Raw genomic sequence first — 16,923 nt, 5'->3', positions numbered from 1 at the left:
GACTTTAAGAAGTGGGAATGCATGACTGTTCCATGCCTGCCTCGATCGATAAATTTCCAAGTAACTACTTTTGCATTTTTGCCTTTAGCAATTCTGGTAGCCGATGGTTCAGCATTGTTGTCTTTACTTATTGAAATTCATAAAAGCAATGCAGAGTCCAAGAAACTTATGGAAATTCATGTATGTGATATTAATAGTGTGCTGCTGTGAGGAAAATTTTGCATCTTGACAGTGATTTTACATTAAGTAAGGCAATATAGATTTCTCAGATCCATGAGGTGACAGAAAGGCACACGAACGCGCTTACAAATGACAAAAGCATGTTTTCAGTAAGGTCCAGACCAAACGTAGACAGTATGCAATGAGTGGCAAGCAGAAATAGGCCTAAGCAAAGAGCAACCACAGGAATTCCGAAGAAGCTGCTGAGTATTCCAGAAAGTTCTAGAAGTGCAAGCTCCACCACCATCTAAGTGCCATGCAAGAATGAGTCAGCAAAACCCAAGTCTAGCTTTATTGTTAACTGTCAAAACTGTGGTGCAAATCATGAATCTAAAAGAGAGAATTTTTTGCATATAGTCAGCAGTGCCATAAGTGTAAAAAAAGAAACCACTTTCAAAAGTTTTGCAAATCAAGAAAGCCTCACACAGTTGTAAGGAAAGGTCATACAAGAAAACAAGTTGATCAAGTAGAGACAAAACAATCAGCTTTCTATGTAGATGGTGTATCAGTGCTGGGAAAAAGCTGACGCAGTAAACTTATTAACAAGGAGAGAAGTGTTTTGCAGAGTTTGGATCAATGGGAAATCCACAGAGCTCAAAGTAGACACTGGATCAAAGTACACTGTTATATCAGCAGATACATATGCAAAAGTAAGAACCAGTGAACCACTCAGTGTAACCAGGAGTGTGAGACGTTACATATGCAGGTGAAGAAATTCAAACCGAAGGTTCAGTAATACTTCCATGTTATTTGGATGAGAACTGTTACAACTTATTATTTTATGTAGTCTGACAACCAGTGCAATCTTTATTAGGTCTCAAAGATAATCTGAGAATGAATTTGCTTTCTTTTGCTAAAGAAGTTCATCATGTGAATGCAGTTCCAAGTTCAAGTTTTGCAGAAGCCATTTTCTCAGAGTATGCTGATGTTTTCACTGACAAGTTGGGCAAGCTTCCAGTTGTGTATTCTATGAAATTAAACCTCAAAGTCACTCCGTGGTCAGACCATTAAGAAGAATTCCGATAGCTATGCAAGATAAAGTCAAAGCTCAGCTGGACAAGATCGTGCAGCAAGATGTTATTTGTCCATTCACAGAACCAGCTAAATGGGTGTCATCCATGGTAGCCACTCACCAGAAAGGCTCAGATGAATTCAGAATATGCATTGACCCTAGAGATTTGAACAAAGCATTAAAGACGCCATGTCATTCACTGCGCACAGTAGAGGAAGTTGCAGCTCTAATACCAAATGTTACTGCATTTTCTGTTTTGGATGCAAAGAGTTCATTTGGCAATTGACGCTTGGTCGCAAATCCTCATTTCTAACTACCTTTAGTACCCCTTTTGGCAGACATAGATTTCTAAGGATGCCATTTGTAATAAATTCTGCAAGTGAAGTTTTTCAGTGTGCAATGAAACAATTTATTCAGGTTATCCTTGTGCTATAATAGTAGATGATCTACTAGTTGGAGGCTATGGTGAAGCAGAGCACGACAGAAACCTCAAGAAAGTTCTAGATAAGCACGTGAAGTAAATTTGAAGCTCAATCCTCTGAATTGCAATTTCAGACTTACAGAATTAACCTATGTGGGACATTTGTTACAGGTACAGGCTTAAAACCCAACCCAAACAAACAGCTATTTTTAGAGATGCTAGCACCAGATAATGTGCAGACTTTACAGCATTTTTAGGCATGGTCAACTATTTGGGCAAGTTTATACCAGATTTCAGTGAGTTGGCAGCACAAAAGAATGTTGTATGGTCATGGTTACATCATCATCAGAAGGCTTTTGATGACCTTAAGCAGAAAATTGCAACCTCCCCCTCCCGTTAAGGTACTATGATGTGAATAAACCAGTTGTCCTATCCTGTGATGCTTCTAATTTTGGTCTTGGTGCAGTTATTTTAGCAGGCAGACAAGTAAGCTATGCATCTGGGACACTTACTCAAACTGAGATGTATTATGCTCAAATTGAGAAAGAACTTTTAGCAGTAGTTTTTGCATGTTCCAAGTTTCACGATTATATTTATGGTCGAGCTATTCAAATTGAATATGATCATCAGACTCTATAGTTACTATTCTAAACAAACCTATGCTTTCTGCTCCAGTGAGATTACAAAGAATGATGCTGAAATTGCAAAATTGTAATTTCGCAATGGTCTACACTAACCCAGGCCCACACCCCTCTTCCTCAATATCTAAATCCATCCTATTTGCATCTCTCAACGCACAAAGCTTAACCAACAAAATTCCAAATCTACATGCCTGGCTACTCCACAATAAACCTGACATCCTAGCCATTTCTGAAACCTGGCTAAAACCTCATATCAAAAATGAAGAGATAGTGCCACCCAATTACTCTATCATCAGAACAGATAGAACCCATAAAAAGGGTGGTGGAGTAGCTCTACTCTACTCATCCTCCCTATGCATAACACCTTTTAACAAACACATTCCCCAATTCAGTAATGCAGAATTAATACAAGCCCAACTTCAGCTAAACAAACACAAATATATATGCATAGCCTCCCTTTACATACCCCCTGGAAACAATATACCAATACTCGAAGAAATCCTCTCCTGGCTTTCAACTAACATCTGTAATGAAACTATAATCATGGGGGACACCAACATAAACTGGTCCTCCATTCTATCCCCTACTGACTCCCTCAACATCAACCTATATAACTACTCTCAACTCATCAACTCCATAACTAGGCCATGCAAAGACCTCACTAGTGGCAACATCTTAGACTGGATTCTACTCTCCCACCATCACTATTACCCCAAAAGTGGAACACTTCCTGACTCCCTCAGTGACCACCTTCCCATCTTCACAACACGTCTTCCTTCTCCCCTGCAAGTTACTCATAATTACATCACTACCCGATGCCGTAAAAACTTTAACCTAGAAGCTTTCTCTGACTCCCTAAAATCCATTAACTGGTACCCTTTAAAAACTCTACCCCTCAACAATGCAATCACTCACTTCAATACTACCTTTCTAAATCTTCTAGATACTTACGCTCCCTTAATAACTAAAAGAATAAAAAAGAAATCTAGCCCCTGGTTAACAAAAAATACACTGACAAACATGCGACTTAGAGACAAAGCCTGGACACAATATCACAGGACCAAATCCTCATCTACCCTTAATGAATACAAAACCCTTCGTAACTCAGTTATAAGCTTATCTATGTAGACCGTCGCAACTACTTCTCCCAACTTCAAAGCAAACATAAAACTAACCCTCAAATGTTTTGGAAAGGCATAAACACCCTCCTAAAACCTGGTACTATAGAAAACCCAATACCCTGCCCAAATACACAAGACACTGATCTTGCCACACAATTCAACTCTTTTTTCATAGAATCTATTTCCAAACTTACTTCCTCTTTCTCAAATAACAACCAACCAACTACTTCCACTTCTCCTCACCCACCTCCACCTCAATTTTCTTTCCTGATCCCCCACCCTCTCAACCCCCAGCCTTCATCATTAAAATGATTCCTACTTCCACCATAAAAAAACTCCTACAGAAACTGAAACCATGCACCAATGCCCCTGATAACATTCCCTCATACTTCCTCAGCATAGCTGCTGAAGCCATTGCTCTTCCCATCAGTATCCTAATCAACCGTTCCATCTAAGAAGGCAATGTTCCCCAAATCTGGAAAAAAGCTTACATCATTCCTCTCCATAAAGGTGGAACTAATACTAATATCACCAACTTCTGTCCCATCGCCATCCTCTCCCATTTCAAAAATCCTTGAGAAATGTATCCATCTTCAACTCCTTCCCCATCTCTTAGATAACAACCTATTAACTCCTACCCAGCATGGATTCAGACCCCATCACAGTACCATGACAGCCCTCCTATCCTTCTTAGAAACTGTGAATAAAGCTAGAGACTCTGGCCTCACTGTTTCTACCATCCTACTCGATCTTTCTAAAGCCTTTGACACTATCTCTCATAACTTACTTCTTACTAAACTATCTAAACTAAACCTTGCATTATCATCCCTTACTTGGTTTACCAGCTATCTCTCTAATAGGCAACAAGCTGTTAAGTGGAAGAAAGCCACCTCCTCCTTTCTCAACACCCCCACTGGTGTCCCACAAGGTTCTATACTGGGCCCCCTCCTCTTCAATATTTTCATTAATGACTTTTCCCACTCTGTCCCTCTTGCAAACATTATTCAATATGCAGATGATTCAACAATTATCTGTGCTGCCTCATCCATCCCAACCCTTTTAAAACTTACTCAAGATGCCTTCTCCTCCACTGAACAGTGGATGAAAGACAACCATCTAGCACTTAATGCTGCTAAAACTAAACTAATGATATTTACTCCCTCTAAAACTAATAACTTTGACAGGAAATTATTCTCTATCACTAGCCAAAATAACACACCTCTTGAGCTGGTATCTGAAACCAAACTACTAGGAGTCCAAATCGATGACAAGCTTAATTTCAACTCCCATCTGCTACTAAACATAAAAACCATCAAAAACTCGGCATGCTCTACCGACATAATCGGTTCCTCACCCCAACTACTAAACTTACTCTTTCTACCACATTTCTCCTTCCTTCCCTTCTCTATGGTGCCCTCTTTAACAAACCTACAATCATCTCTCAAAGCCAAACTGTCCTCATGCTACAATAAAATAGCCAGATTTGCCACCAGCAACAAATCATCAACCCATCACTGTATACCTCTTCACAAACTCAACTGGCTAGAACTCCCCAACTACCTTTCCTACACTCAGCTTACCTATGTCCATAAACTCATATTCCAACCATACCTCTGTCCCTCCCTCTCAACTACCTTTAAAATGCACCACACCCAAAGACTTCTAAGATCAAACAATCAAAACCTTATTGAGGTTTACAGACCCTCCACCCCAGGACAAAACCTCCTGTCCTTCTCACTAGCTCGCTCATGGAACTCCCTACCCTCCATTCGTACTACCACTAGCCTCTCATACTTTAAAAACAACTTCATTGTCATCTAACATCAGCATGGCAATGCTCCTGCTCCCATCCCCCATAGCCTACTGTCCACTCTTCTTCTCTTCCCCTTCTTACAAATCCCAGATAGACATTTCAAGCTTGCTTGTAGTATATAATTTCCCTACTTATACCCAACAATCTCCTAGCCTACTGCATATAACTTCCTATCAGCCTACTGCATCTAACTACCTATCAGCCTACTGTATCTAACTACCTATAGAAAAAAAAAAAAAAAAAAAAAAAAAAATACTATTGCATGTATTACTTTTGATTCAAATATATTTGACATGATTATAACCTGAAATTGTATAATGTTTACTCTGTAATCATCAAGTAATCTATGTGTGGAACTTAATCTTTGTATAATCTGTATGTGGAGCTTTTCTCCCCAGGACTCCATTGAAAATGGGTTCCTTGGGCCCAATGGACTATCCTGGTTAAACAACTGCAAATAAATAAATAAATAAAATAAATGGTAAATTGCTTTATCTGGCTGATACTTTATTCAGATTGCCGAGAAGTACAAAAGAGCTGCTTGTTGCTAAAAAATTTGACTTTGATGTAATGTCAGTGCGTAATTTTTCCACCACTTGACTTGAGTTGAGAGATCACACTATGGCTGATTGAATTTCACAAAAGCTTAATCACTACATCAGTGACGGATGGCTGTCAAAACAATTTAGTGCATCACCTGAGGTACAATCGTACTTTTCCTACAGAGATGAATTATTGATGGAAGATCGTATCATTTTCAAAAGTCCTAAAATAATTGCTCCTGCTTAATTACAGCATGAATACATTCAGAGTTTGCATTGTGGCCACCCAGGTTTATTATCCACTAAGAGAATGTCTAGAGAACTAGTATTTTGGCCTTCATTATCCAAAGACATTGATAGTGTTTGTTGTTCTTGTTTGATATGTAATAGTACCAGAGCACATTTGCAAAAAGAACCAGATCAGCTAAATCCAATACCTGAGCTACCTTGGTCTACTGTTGCATCTGCTATCTTTGAATGGAATAATCAACCCTATTTGGTTTTGGTAGACTGTTACTCGAACTGGTTTTAAATTGATCTGCTACCAAACTTAACCTCAACAGCTGTTAACACGAAGCATAAATGTCATTTTCCAGTTCATGGTAGTCCTGACAAGCTTTATTCTGACAATGGTACTCAATTTACTAGCCAGTTGTTTCAGAAATTTGCAAGAGAAAGGGACTTTGTACATGTCACTAGTAGTCCTGAATATCCACAATCCAATGGTCTAGCTGAATATGCAATACAGAGTGCAAAGCAATTACTTGAAAAGTCAAAGCCTTACAATACCGATGTATTCTTGAATTTACTTAAATTCTGAAACATACCTCATGATGATGTTCTTGGCTCACCTGCTCAAACACTACTTTCCAGACAAACTGGAACTATGCTACCTATTTCGTCAACTTTGTTGCAGCCTAATTCTAAGAACAATAAAATTATCAAAGCTCAATTGCTGAAGAAGCGCAATATCCAGAAATCCAGTTATGACAGATCAAGCAGATTTCTTCGTTCGTTGAGGGAAGGAGAGGCGGTAGGAATCCAGACAATGAAAGCTTTTAATCAAATAGGACAGATAACAGGCATCTGTGCCAAGCTGAGATCTTATTGGGTAAGCTTTGAGGATGTAGAGTATAGGAGGAATTGCAGACAATCTTTTTCCTGTACCAGAATCGTTACCATTGCAAAAACAACATTGTATCTCTAATGCAGACTCTAAATTAAAGACCGAGTCAGACATTGTTTCCAGACCAGTTTGTGTTCAAAAGTCTGATTCTGTTCCAGAGAGTAATTCGAACATTCCACAGGTCAACCATTTTCCAGAGACTGTTCCAATTACTAAAAACTGGTTCTCAATTTTATGTCACACGACATGGATGAGTTTCCAAGCCTAGTGCAAAATACACAGCAATGTGGATTAGATTGTATATATACATGTACTTAGTGTCATATAATGCATGTCTATACATTATTTGTGATTTCTGCATGCTAAATATCTCATGACAAATTGCATGATCTGTTTCTCAGAGGGAGGATGTAGATCAGAGTGTAGCATGTGCGCTATGTCTTTAAGAAGCATGCGAGGTTGTGCGTGCACATATAAATTCCAGACATGTGCAATCCCTATTGCCATTTTGAAGAAACAGCCAGTGTGTAAGCATGTATGAAAACAGCAGTTAATTTGTATACAAGTTACTTAGTCATCGTCAAATAAGCTTTACTGTAATGTGTTTGTATAAAATAAAGCTGCTTAAACAGAACCCACGAAGACTCGTTTATTCGTGTACCAACACAAAAATGACATGTCCTATGCAGATCACCTCAAAGCCCTATCGCTATACTGTTTTCTACAGACTTTTGAGAGGTGATCTACACCATCCTTGGATCCCACTCTGATGGAAATTCTGCATATCCACAAAATGAATAGTATCAGAAGTACTCGATCTAGGGATTAAAAATCTTCTTGTGACATAAATAGTACACATTGGAGGGGCAGGTATCTATCTCAAAGAATTCTTGTTCTCTGGAACAGACTTCACATTTATGTGAGCTGAGAAAAACAAAAAAACAAGGAGACAGCCCCATTGTATAGACCACACTCAAGGCGAATGGCTAAGGTACCAGAATGAAGAAGAAACTGAGTGAGGTCTATATGGTGTGGCTGTCTCCTTGTTTTTTTTTTTTGTTTTTTTTTTTTGTTTTTTCAGTTCATGATTTTGTTTATTTGAGTATTTAATTTCCCATCTATGTGATGCAGAGCTCTTCCGTAAATGTATTCAAGAGAAACCTGGACCAGTGGATGGGAAATTGGAATTACACTCTTGGTCTAGCATCTACATATCAAATGGATAGAGGTAGTTTGTAAATCTTGATGTAGCTTATATATACCCCTTAAAATAATTGCTAAGTCACACAAACTTGCAAGATACTGTTGGAATGCTTGGCTAGGCTTATAAAGGCCCCAGTGGGTCATTACCCTAGTACAGGGGTGGGCAAACTTTTTGATTCGTGGGCCACATTGAGTTCTAACATTTGACAAAGGGGCCGGAACAGGAGCAGATAGATGGCATGCTTTGAAAACATCACCTCATTGGGGGAAAAATACACATCTTGGGATATGGAGAAAACATGTGCTTTAATTTCCAATGAAAATGAAGAAAAGCATTACAATAAAATCTCTGACTTCGAAATGAGTCTTTAAACACTGAAAATCAAATAAATGACCATTTTATTTTAAAGCACTGAAAGTTCTGTTATCCTTCAGGATATCACCATCACTCTCCTCCTGACTGTCTTTTTTCAAAAACGGTAGGAGATGCAGATGTACTTGTCCTGTTCCTTTTATTCAGTTTGTTTCCCCGGTGCCAAAAGTCAACAACGACCAGTGCAAGGACGAAACAGTTGCAGCAAGTCAGTCTGTGAAGCGTTATATTTGATCTGCGCGCACTGTTTATTTTAACAACGTGCGTATCACGGAGACACACACATTTTAATGGGAGCAGTGTTGGTCTCCTTTTTTAGCCAGCGCATCAAAGTCTGGAGTTAGTTTTGTTGTGGCGATTCTCAGGATGGATCTGAGGTGTAGGTCTGTTAACCTGGATCTGTGGCTGGCTTTGTTGATGTTCATGATGCTGAAGGTCTGTTCACACACGAAGGTAGAGCCGAACAAAGCCAACATCATCTGCGCTTTTCGCCTTAGATTTGGAAACGCGGCATCATTGAGTGAAGCATAGAAGTCATTTAGTTTCAGAGAGCTGAACTTCTCTTTTAAGGCAGGGTCGGACTGAAGGTCGATCAGTTCGAGCTGAAGCTCCTCTGGAGCTGTTTCGGGGTCTTGTGACAGAGGAAAGGCCACCAATTTAAGTGACTTGTCAATTTTGTCGAAATCCAAAAACCGACGGCAGAATTCTCCGTGCAGTGCATCCAGTGACTCATTGTATTTCTTTACTTTTGCTCCGGCCTCTTTCAGCATGGCTAGTCTAGGAAAATGAGTGAATGACTTGTTCAAAATCTGCCTGGAGAATAAAGCCAGCTTGGATTTGAAGGCTTTCACGATTGTGTACATGTCATGCACAAACTGCTCCTTCCCCTGCAGTTTCACGTTGAGCTCATTCAAGTGTGAAAATACGTCCATAGCAAACGCAAAGTCACACATCCAGCTCTTGTTGCTCAGCTCAGGAAATTCATCAGTCTTCCCCTGCCACTCCAAAAACACGCCAATCTCCTCTTTGAGCTCCCACACTCATTGAAACACTTTGCCCAAACTCAACCAGCGGACACGGGAGTGATAAAGCAGGTCCTGGTGATCCGCATCAGTTTCCTCCAGGAACGCAATGAACTGACGGTGCTGAAGTCCCCGTGCGCGTATGAAGTTGATGAGTTTCACCACAGGATTCACAACACGATTCAGCTGTAACACCGATTTACATAGAGATTCGTGGTGGATGATGCAGTGGAGGAAAATGACATCCTGGTCAGGGTTTTCATCTTTCACTTTATTCTGGATTCTCCTCAGCAGGCCAACGTTTTTCCCATTAAATTCGAGATCCATCTGTGGTGACGTTAACAAGCTTACTCCAGGGAAGCTTCATGTTTTCGATGGCAGCAGACACCCGTTCAAACAAGTCCTCTCCCCGTGTTTGTCCTTTCAGAGACTCCATTGTCAAAAACTCCTCCGTTATTTCAAAAGTTTCGTTGATTCCTCGGATAAAAATGAGGAGCTGAGCAGTGTCTTTGACATCGTTGCTTTCATCCAGTGCTAAAGAATAAAAAGTGAATGACTTCTTTTTGTTTAATCTGCTGGTGATATCTTCATCTATTAGTTCCACACGGCAGTCACTGTCCGCCGTGATAAACTGATTTTCTCAAATTTGTCTTTGGTCTCCGGGCACAAAATACCTGCTGTTTCTACCATACATTCTTTTAAAACTTCGCCCTCAGATAGTGGTTTGCTGGCCTTTGCTATTTTGAATGAAAGCATAAAACTGGCCTTGGTACTTGACTCTTGAATGGCAGTTTGACGGTGAAAAAACTTTGCTGAGCCTTCAAATTAGCTGCCACCTTCTCAGCAGCAGCTTCCGTTCTTTGTTGAGAGCTTGCTAGCATAATTAGCGTGCTTTGTGGCAAAGTGACGGCTAATATTATACTCTTTAAAACCGCCACAGTTTCTTGGCATATCAGGCAAACAGCAGATGATCGTGTTCAGTGAAAAAATATTTAGTTGTCCACTCCTTATTGAACACTCGACATTCTCTGTCCACTTTCCTTTTCTTGGGTCCGCTCATCTTCATAGAGGGGCGGTGGGTCAAAGGGTAAAGTGCAAACGTGGAGTAATAGGCCTACGCTTCACCTCAACAAGGCCAATATATCTAGAGTGCGCCATCTAGTGAGGAAACATCAGAATTGCAGGGGAAATAAAACATTAACAAGGTTAATTTGTTAAATTTTTTCAAGTTTGCCGGGCCGAATCAAAACGTTTAACGGGCCGCATGTGGCCCCCGGGCCGTAGTTTGCCCATGCCTGGACAGGGGTGGGCAAACTTTTTGATTCGTGGGCCACATTGAGTTCTAACATTTGACAAAGGGGCCGGAACAGGAGCAGATAGATGGCATGCTTTGAAAACATCACCTCATTGGGGGAAAAATACACATCTTGGGATATGGAGAAAACATGTGCTTTAATTTCCAATGAAAATGAAGAAAAGCATTACAATAAAATCTCTGACTTCGAAATGAGTCTTTAAACACTGAAAATCAAATAAATGACCATTTTATTTTAAAGCACTGAAAGTTCTGTTATCTTTCAGGATATCACCATCACTCTCCTCCTGACTGTCTTTTTTTTCAAAAACGGTAGGAGATGCAGATGTACTTGTCCTGTTCCTTTTATTCAGTTTGTTTCCCCGGTGCCAAAAGTCAATAAAACGACCAGTGCAAGGACGAAACAGTTGCAGCAAGTCAGTCTGTGAAGCGTTATATTTGATCTGCGCGTACTGTTTATTTTAACAACGTGCGTATCACGGAGACACACACATTTTAATGGGAGCAGTGTTGTTGGTCTCCTTTTTTAGCCAGCGCATCAAAGTCTGGAGTTAGTTTTGTTGTGGCGATTCTCAGGATGGATCTGAGGTGTAGGTCTGTTAACTTGGATCTGTGGCTGGCTTTGTTGATGTTCATGACGCTGAAGGTCTGTTCACACACGAAGTTAGAGCCGAACAAAGCCAACATCATCTGCGCTTTTCGCCTTAGATTTGGAAACGCGGCATCATTGAGTGAAGCATAGAAGTCATTTAGTTTCAGAGAGCTGAACTTCTCTTTTAAGGCAGGGTCGGACTGAAGGTCGATCAGTTCGAGCTGAAGCTCCTCTGGAGCTGTTTCGGGGTCTTGTGACAGAGGAAAGGCCACCAATTGAAGTGACTTGTCAATTTTGTCGAAATCCAAAAACCGACGGCAGAATTCTCCGTGCAGTGCATCCAGTGACTCATTGTATTTCTTTACTTTTCCTCCGGCCTCTTTCAGTGTGGCTAGTCTAGGAAAATGAGTGAATGACTTGTTCAAAATCTGCCTGGAGAATAAAGCCAGCTTGGATTTGAAGGCTTTCACGATTGTGTACATGTCATGCACAAACTGCTCCTTCCCCTGCAGTTTCACGTTGAGCTCATTCAAGTGTGAAAATACGTCCATAGCAAACGCAAAGTCACACATCCAGCTCTTGTTGCTCAGCTCAGGAAATTCATCAGTCTTCCCCTGCCGCTCCAAAAACACGCCAATCTCCTCTTTGAGCTCCCACACTCGTTGAAACACTTTGCCCAAACTCAACCAGCGGACACGGGAGTGATAAAGCAGGTCCTGGTGATCCGCATCAGTTTCCTCCAGGAACGCAATGAACTGACGGTGCTGAAGTCCCCGTGCGCATATGAAGTTGACGAGTTTCACCACAGGATTCACAACACGATTCAGCTGTAACACCGATTTACATAGAGATTCGTGGTGGATGATGCATTGGAGGAAAATGACATCCTGGTCAGGGTTTTCATCTTTCACTTTATTCTGGATTCTCCTCAGCAGGCCAACGTTTTTTCCCGTTAAATTCGGAGATCCATCTGTGGTGACGTTAACAAGCTTACTCCAGGGAAGCTTCATGTTTTCGATGGCAGCAGACACCCGTTCAAACAAGTCCTCTCCCCGTGCTTGTCCTTTCAGAGACTCCATTGTCAAAAACTCCTCCGTTATTTCAAATGTTTCGTTGATTCCTCGGATAAAAATGAGGAGCTGAGCAGTGTCTTTGACATCGTTGCTTTCATCCAGTGCTAAAGAATAAAAAGTGAATGACTTCGCCTTTTTGTTTAATCTGCTAGTGATATCTTTATCTATTAGTTCCACACGGCGAGTCACTGTCCGCCGTGATAAACTGATTTTCTCAAATTTGTCTTTGGTCTCCGGGCACAAAATACCTGCTGTCTCTACCATACATTCTTTTAAAAACTCGCCCTCAGACAGTGGTTTGCTGGCCTTTGCTATTTTGAATGAAAGCATAAAACTGGCCTTGGTACTTGACTCTTGAATGGCAGTTTGATGGTGAAAAAAACTTTGCTGAGCCTTCAAATTAGCTGCCACCTTCTCAGCAGCAGCTTCCCGTTCTTTTGTTGAGAGCTTGCTAGCATAATTAGCTTGCTTTGTGGCAAAGTGACGGCTAATATTATACTCTTTAAAAACCGCCACAGTTTCTTGGCATATCAGGCAAAGAGCAGATGATCGTCGTTCAGTGAAAAAATATTTAGTTGTCCACTCCTTATTGAACACTCGACATTCTCTGTCCACTTTCCTTTTCTTGGGTCCGCTCATCTTCATAGAGGGGCGGTGGGTCAAAGGGTAAAGTGCAAACGTGGAGTAATAGGCCTACGCTTCACCTCAACAAAGCCAATATATCTAGAGTGCGCCATCTAGTGAGGAAACATCAGAATTGCAGGGGAAATAAAACATTAACAAGGTTAATTTATTAAATTTTTTCAACTTTGGCGGGCCGAATCAAAACGTTTAACGGGCCGCATGTGGCCCCCGGGCCGTAGTTTGCCCATGCCTGGCTTAACACCATATCTACCCATCACTTCTTCATCCCCTCTGTTCCCTTCACCAACATTCCTATTGAAATCTGCTCCAATCACCAGTCTCTCACCCTTGGGTACAGTCATCACCACTTTATCCAACTCACTCCAAAATGTTTCTTTCTCATCCAGTGCACACCCAACTTGTGGAGCATATGCACTAACAACATTCATCATTACACCATCAATTTCCAGCTTCATAAACATCACCCTATCCGACACACTTTTCACCTCTAAAACACTCTTAGCATACTATTCCTTCAAGATAACCCTACGCCATTTCTCCTCTCATCCACACCATGATAAAACAATTTGAACCCGCCTCCAATACACCTAGCCTTGATCCCCTTCCATCTGGTCTCTTGCACACACAATATACCAACCTTCCTTTGGTCCATCATATTAGCTAGCTCTTTCCCTGTACCAGTTATACTACCAACATTCAAAGTTCCAGCCCTCACTATCACAGTCCTAGCCTTTACCTGCCTTCAGGTATGCCTTCCTCCTCCTTCGGCCAACAGTAGCCCAATTTCCGCCAGCACTCACTTGCTTTGTTCAAATTACCTCTCTGCAGCTTTATTTATGCAAATTACCTCTCTGCATTGTGCATTGTTCAAATTACCTCTCTGTAGCTTGCATTGTTCAAATTAACACACACTGCATCTTGCTTTGTTTAAATTAACACATTACCTCTCTGCTGCTTGCTTTGTTCAAATAGCACATTACCTCTCTGCATCTTGCTTTGTTCAAATTAACACATTACCTCTCTGCAGCTTGCTTTGTTCAAATTTAACACATTACCTCTCTGCAGCTTGCTTTGTTCAAATTAACATATTACCTCTCTGCAGCTTGCTTTGTTCAAATTAACACATTACCTCTCTGCATTAACACACAACAGCCAGCTTGCTTTGTTCAAATTACCTCTCTGCAGCTTGCTTTGTTCAAATTATCTACATACACACACTAGCTTGGTTTGCAGCCCTCACGGCAGCTTGCTTTGTTCAAATTACCTATGCACACACCAGCTTGCTTGGCAGCCCTCGCAGCAGCTTGCTTTGTTCAAATTACTTACACACACAACACACACCAGCTTGCTTTGCAGCCCTCGCAACTTGTTCTGTTCCTGGAAACTGGTTACCGCACTACCTCTGTAGCTTCCTTGGTTCAAATGATCTCTCTGCAGCAAAAGACTAATTACCGCTTTTTTCTGTCCATTACCCACACAAATTCCTCTGCAGCTTGCTTTGTTCAAATTTCATATTACCTCTGCAGCCCTCACAACTTGTTCCATTGCTGGAAACCGGTTACATTGCAGCTACCCATTAAGGAACCTTTGTTAACTCTGCAACTTTATTTCGACCATTAACAGCTAAGGCACCCTCACAGCTGGAAATGCATGTGTGTTATTGAGAGCTCAATTACAACAGGCTGGCAGGCTGTTTCACAGAGCTGACATAATCTCGCACGTGATGACATCAGATAAAAAGCCGGGAAAAGAAATTTCAAATAAAACAGCTGGGAAATTCAGAAATGAAGGGGTACCACTCTAGAATTATGGCACCCATTATTTGGACCCCAAAACTCGGCAAAAAATTAGTAATTTTATACGGTTGGGAGGTATGCCTCTTAACATTACTCATATAAACATTAGAAGCATCTACAACAAAATACCACAGTTCCATGCCTGGCTTAACCTACATGCAGATATAGTAGCACTAACCGAAACCTGGCTGAAGAAAGAAACAAAAAAATAATGAAATTCTACCCCCAAACTATAATATACCAAGAGCAGACAGACAAAATAAAAGGGCCAGTGGAGTCACAAAGCAAATACAACAATTCTGCACAGCTTTACCCCTTCAACCACTAAATCCTCCACAATTTGGTAAAGCAGAAATTCCCATATCTACCCTCAAACTAAACCAAAACAAGACTATCTATCATTGCTGCTTATTCTCCACCTAGTAATAACCTGTCTGTTGCAGAAGACTGCTTCTGCTGGGTCTCACCCAACATCTCCCAAGAAAAATTCATACTGGGTGATTTTAATATGGACTGATGCTCTCTCTTCTATAACTCACCTAACCAGTCAAATCTCTATGATCTCACAGTTAATCACCACTCCTACCCATTATAATAAAAAGCACACTAAGGAAACATTAATTGACTGGATTCTTACCTCTATGCTTCATAAAATATTTACCTCAGGTATCCTTCCAGATACCTAAGTGATCATTTCTCTACCTATGTAATAAGAAAGCAAATGAATATTCAAAATCAGCCACATTTCAGCATAGCAAATAACCTGACACACTTCAACAAATTCCTTTATGTCCTGTCTAAAACTATATAAATGGAATGCTCTAAAACACATTCCACTAGCTGACACATTACCACTATTTAGTTCTGCTTTCCTGAGTATCCTAAATTAACTTGCTGCACTCCGAAAAAAGAATTGGGGCCAAACCTACCCCCTGGTTGTCTCAAAATACCTTATGAGATTTAGATATAGAGCCTGGAATACATGGCTACCCCATAAAACACTAACAAATCTCCAAATATTTAGAGAATTCGGAAGCAAAATGTTAAACAGCACCACCTACCACTGCTCTTCATAACCTCTCCTCCCAACCAGTCCCCACTGTTTGTGTCTTTCAGCTTTTCCCAGTTAGGGGTCGCCACAGCGGAACTCCGGTCCGCTAATGATTGGCAGTAGATTTTTACATGCTGGCTTGCCGGGCCTAACGCACAACCTTCAATGAAAGAACACTCATTCACGCATGTCGCCACACAGAACACTCTGTAACTGAGAATCGAACGGGCAACATCTAACTGTGAGGCGACAACGCTACCGCAGCACCACCACCGCAGTCCAACCAGTCCCCACTAATTACATAAAAAAATATCACTTAAATTGAAACCCACCTGCTTGGCCCCCAACAACCTACCTGGTGAATACCTTAAAGATGGCTGCAGAAGCAACAGACTATCCAATCTCTATTCTAATAAATCTTTCCATCAGTGAAGCATATGTCATATACTTCCCTTCCACAAAGAAGGGCATTCAAAGTCACAGTAAACTTTATTGACGATCAGATATACTCAGTAGTGCAAGTTGAAAGAAATTAGGTTGCTTTGGTCCCCGTGCAAGACACAACAATGAACACATTGTTTGAATGACAGTAAGACGAATTCACCTACAGTGATAATTAAAATATTAATAACACAATAAAGTACCACAATTTGACAGGAAGACATTAAACAGTATTATACTAATAGGTATTGCAAGACTATGACTTCACATTACAATTGCTTAAAATATTGCACTTCATCAGTTGTAGTATGATATATTCTGATGTTTATATTGCACATGTAGGAAAGTGGTAACTCACTCCTGACTATTGCACATTCAGAAAGTAATAGCATAATAGATCAGGCTAACTGTACCAGTTATTGATGCAATTTGCCAGAATGATTACTATAGCTGATACTTCATAGTAAGTGGCATATTGATATAATTATTCGCTGTCATGCCTGGTATTCACGTTCAT

The sequence above is a fragment of the Protopterus annectens genome, chromosome 6.part0 (genome assembly GCF_019279795.1).
Source record: "Protopterus annectens isolate FY-2018-M chromosome 6.part0, PAN1.0, whole genome shotgun sequence".
NCBI classification, from domain to species: Eukaryota; Metazoa; Chordata; order Ceratodontiformes; family Protopteridae; genus Protopterus; species Protopterus annectens.
The sequence above is the reverse complement of the archived record's forward strand: the minus strand, read 5'-3'. Positions refer to the sequence as shown.